Source organism: Mus musculus, chromosome X (genome assembly GCF_000001635.26).
Source record: "Mus musculus strain C57BL/6J chromosome X, GRCm38.p6 C57BL/6J".
NCBI lineage: Eukaryota > Metazoa > Chordata > Mammalia > Rodentia > Muridae > Mus > Mus musculus.
The window spans coordinates 151942051-151947309 of record NC_000086.7 but is presented as its reverse complement, the minus strand read 5'-3'; the positions used below and the strand labels follow the sequence as shown (position 1 = coordinate 151947309).

Here is a 5259-nt window from a genome sequence, read left to right as displayed (position 1 = left end):
TGAAATTGTCCCCTTTTAACTAGGCACTGGAAAAGTTGCAAGTGCTACACAGCTCTGCTTTTAAGATTGTGCACAAGAAAGCAAATTCCTCCTTCAAGTTTCTTTCCACTGCCCTCTACTGGTAAAGCATCAGTGCCACCCAGCAAAGGAAAAAATATTTAAAACAATCAGATCCATTTTCACAGAGTAAACAAAAAAGATTGAATTTGAAACCTGAGCCGGAGAGGGGGGGGGAGGTTGGCAGGCAACAGTCTACCTCTTTGGCTGACCAGCTTCCTTGTACACCATTCTACACACATCTGAATTTGTGTTGTCAGAAACAATGAATGGTCTCAGTGTTGCACAAAGAAACACACAACGTATAAGGACTTTGGCAAGACAATTCTTTTATCAAAAAGGGTGTACCCAAACCCAAATGGGGCAACTGACACATGGGCTAACATGGATCCCATGTTTTATCCCTGAAGTAGGTGGTAACTGCATCTCCTCCCATTGGTGAGAGTTTAACTTCACAAACTGATGTTATTGGCTAGTTGGCACAAAAAGAAAGGAGAAAGTTCAGGAAATAGGAATCTTTGCCAGACTAAGTAACTTTGATTTTTTTTTAAAGTTTGTCACTATTCACCCTTCTTTGATATAGATTTTTTTTAAAAAACCTTAGCCAGCATATGTTGGCTGTTTGAAGTCTCTAGTAACTATAAACTATTGTTATGGAAAAGAAAGCTTAAGCATTTTTTTTGTGGGTGCAGCGAACTTTATTGATGGTATTCAAGAGAGTAGGGAGGGCTCCCTAGGCCCTTCCTGTTATTATGGGGGTCTGGGATGGAAATTGTGAGGGAGATGCTCAGTGTTGGGGGCCGAGTTGGGACAGGGACTCCTCAGCAACCGAGGACCTCTCTCTTGCTCTCAGTGTCCTTGCTGGGGTGGGTGGTCCAGGGTTTCTTACTCCTTGGAGGCCATGCAGGCCATGAGGTCCACCACCCTGTTGCTGTAGCCGTATTCATTTTCATACCAGGAAATGAGCTTGACAAAGTTGTCATTGAGAGCAATGCCAGCCCCGGCATCGAAGGTGGAAGAGTGGGAGTTGCTGTTGAAGTCGCAGGAGACAACCTGGTCCTCAGTGTAGCCCAAGATGCCCTTCAGTGGGCCCTCAGATGCCTGCTTCACCACCTTCTTGATGTCATCATACTTGGCAGGTTTCTCCAGGCGGCACGTCATGTCCACGACGGACACATTGGGGGTAGGAACACGGAAGGCCATGCCAGTGAGCTTCCTGTTCAGCTCTGGGATGACCTTGCCCACAGCCTTGGCAGCACCAGTGGATGCAGGGATATGTTCTGGGCAGCCCCACGACCATCACGCCACAGCTTTCCAGAGGGGCCATCCACAGTCTTCTGGGTGGCAGTGATGGATTGGACCATGGTCATGAGCCCTTCCACAATGCCAAAGTTGTCATGGATGACCTTGGCCAGGGGGGCTAAGCAGTTGGTGGTGCAGGATGCATTGCTGACAATCTTGAGTGAGTTGTCATATTTCTCATGGTTCACACCCATCACAAACATGGGGGCATCTGCAGAAGGGGCGGAGATGATGACCCTTTTGGCCCCACCCTTCAAGTGGGCCCTGGCCTTCTCCATGGTGGTGAAGACACCAGTATACTCCACGACATACTCAGCACCGGCCTCACCCCATGTTAGCGGGGTCTCCTCCTGGAAGATGGTGATGGGCTTCCCGTTGATGACAAACTTCCCATTCTCGGCCTTGACTGTGCCGTTGAATTTGCCGTGGGTGGAGTCATACTGGAACATGTAGACCATGTAGTTGAGGTCAATGAAGGGGTCTTGATGGCAACAATCTCCACTTTGCCATGTGGAGAGCAGATGGCAGCCCTGGTGACCAGGCGCCCAATACGGCCAAATCCGTTCACACCGACCTTCACCATTTTGTCTACGGGACAGGCTGGCACTGCACAAGAAGATGCGGCTGTCTCTGGAACAGGGAGGAGCAGAGACTTAAGCATGTTTTAAGATGGTCCTATAGCCAAGCCATTCACCTTACTCAGCTGGTATGTGAGGTTCTTACCCTGGTTGGCAATTCTATTTCCTTGAGCAGAAGGAGTTTTGTTCTAACGGCCTTTGTTGCTAGTTTTTCATCACTTTATTTACTTTGCATCCCTCTTACTGCTAGTTTGCTATTATCCTGTCTGAAAAGAGAAGCCTAGTGGAGTTTAGGAATCAGATTAGTCAAGAACTGCCAGGTGTACCAAGATTTTATATATATATGTATATATATGTATATGTATATGTATATGTATATGTATATGTATATGTATATGTATATGTATATGTATATGTATATGTATATATTGGCTTTTTCACAAGAAAGAACATGGTTACTCTTCTTTGGGGTCTTTTTACCCAACACTGCCTAGTCCTGTTCCTATCATCCCCCTTGCTTCTAAAGAGGTAACCCTAGCTGCCACTGGGGGGATTTGGGCAGTGACCAATCTGACTTCTTCCAGTCTAATTTGGGGCTTTGGATGTGGTAATTTTTTGGGGGGGATAACCCTTCAGAGGGCCAAACTAAAAGATTCCACCTGAGCCAGGCGTAGTGGTGCATGCCTTTAATCCCAGCACTTGGGAGGCAGAGGCAGGCGGATTTCTGAGTTCGAGGCCAGCCTGGTCTACAAAGTGTGTTCCAGGACAGCCAAGGCTACACAGAGAAACCCTGTCCCGAAAAAACAAACAAACAAAAAAGATTCTACCTGTCAAATGTAGGAAAGGAAGCCCTTGACAAGTGTCTGCAAAGAGACGTGAAGTAAAGACAAGAGTCAGCCTAGGCAGAGAATCAGGAGAATCAGGAGAAGCCAGGAGAGGAAATATCCAAATCCAAGTCTTCATGGGCTCACAAGACTATCTATCTACTGAGCTCCTCTTCATTTTTCTTTTGGCCTCCAGGGCTAGACTCAGCAGTGATCAAAGTACCACCTTCTTTCATCATTTTTGATAGCTGTCAAAGAGGTTAGAATCAGCATGTAGAATGTACATTCGGAGAGAAAACAAATTCTTTAATTTTAGGTCAAAACAAGTCTGGGCCTATCTGTTTTGGTAGGTAGGTGCTGCAGTGAGCCCAGGTCTGACATCTTATATCTGGGCAGCATTTTTTTCTTATGAAGCAGAAAATCACCAGTGAGAAATAGTTGTCTTAAACAATATCCCATATGGATTCAAGTCTTGTTTGGGGAGTGGGATCACTTGAACTGTTTTTAAAGCCTACCAATTGTTTTAGTGTTTGGTTTTACTTTCTAAAGACCACATTTTAAACCACATGTTTCAAATGTCATGGTCACTGGAGGATCTGACCCTCAAAAGGTCACTTGGCCTTCTTTTACCAGCTGTTCCAGCTATGTGAAGATAAGTCAAAGAACTTGCTTGACCATGCCTTTGCCCTAAAGCATAGAGGAAAAATATCCTTGTGTTGACTTCATCTTTGTAGACTGGACATTTGTTAAAGTCCATCAGGTGAGGGTCTCCAAGGTGGCCCCGAATGAGAGAACTGGTGACTTTCCACAGTTATAATGGATGTTGAAAGCTGTCCCACAATTCCCTGGGATCTAGTTGACCTTGGCCTGGAAAGAGGGAAAATATTTCCCTTTTTAATCCCTTTGATCCTATTAGTATAGCTTCCAAACATGGTTATTGAACATCCAGAAGATCAGTGACACCAGTCAGACACTTTTAACTATTGTGTAATGTAATATTTAGAAAAAGCTTGGGCAAAACACAAACACTTCTAAATAAACTTTGGTTGCACATACACACTTTTTGTCCTTTAAGCCAGTCCTTGTCATTGTTATTGAAAGCCAATCAATAGCTCTATTGATTTAAGCAGAGGTTTGACATATTATACATTTTAAGATCATTGTGGTGGTTTGAATGAGAATGTCCCTCATAGGCTCAGATATGAATAGTTGGTCCCCCATTGGTGGTGCTGTTTGAGTAGATTTAGGAGGTGTGGCCTTGCTGGAAGAACAAGTACATGACTGGGGACAGGCTTGGAGCTTTAAAAAACCACAAGCTTTCTCTCTTCCATTTCTTTGGGAAAACTCTGCTAATTAAGGTCAATTAGCCCAGATAGCCCCTGCTAATATGGCAGAATCCCTTCAGTAGCATGGCCTCTCCTTCTCCTTCTCTGATCTTGTCTGGGGAATTCTAAGCCTCTACACATGCCTCTACCTGAGGAATGACATATAGACTCAATTAGATTGCAGGATCAATTTCTTTTCTCCTGATAAAACCTGTTAAGCTAGCACCTAAGATTCCTGAAATGCTTCCTCATATTAAAGGCATTTTGGGTACCCTAAGGCCCCCAGCCATGACCTTTGCCCATCCTGGATGTTCCTACCTTCAGTGCCCCAAAACTTGAATCATCCTAAGTAAAGCTGATCTGCCTACAGATAGCTGGTCCCAGTGTGGTTATTCACAAAACCTTCTCACAGAGCTTCCAAAATCCACCCTCCCAGCTCATCATCTCTGCCCCCACTGCCCTTGTGGAACATATTGGCCAATGATCCACATGACCAAAGAGACTCACAACTTCCTATTTGCAGTTCAAGACGTAGCTCTCAGCCTACTGTTGTGGCTGCTAAGCCTGCTGCCTTTGCTCTGCTATCATGGACTCTTATCCCTCTAGAATCATAAACCCAAATAATCCCTTCATTCTATTAGTTAGTTGCCTTGGCCATGGTACTTTATCACAATAGAAAAAGAACTAACACAGTCATGCATCATCTCTAAGTCTCATCTTTTACATATCTTTAATAACTTACTTGGATCTTTATAATGCTTTCTTTTCCATTCTGGAAACTTCTAGACATTTTAATCTTTGTACATGAACACTTCTTTACTAAAACCATTTAAAATTTTACATGGTTCTAACATTTTTTTATATACTTATTTTCTCTCTCTCTCTCTCTCTCTCTCTCTCTCTCTCTCTTTCTCTCTCTCTCTCCTTCTTTTTTCCTTTTTATTTATTTACATGAGTACACTTTAGCTGTCTTCAGACACCCCAGAAGATGGCATTGGATCTCATTACAGATGGTTGTGAGCCACCGTGTAGTTGCTGGGATTTGAACTCAGGACCTCTGGAAGAGCAACCAGTGCTCTTAACCACTGAGCCATCTCTCCAGCCCCCTGATTTTCTTTCTTAATACTTTGAGACATAAAAACATACATTTACCATTTGTTGTGAAAATTCTCC

General features: G+C 44.0%; 1 pseudogene; it reads right to left on the bottom strand.

Annotated features, from left to right (window-relative positions):
* Gm15191 (predicted gene 15191) lies at positions 732–1956 on the bottom strand (annotated as a pseudogene).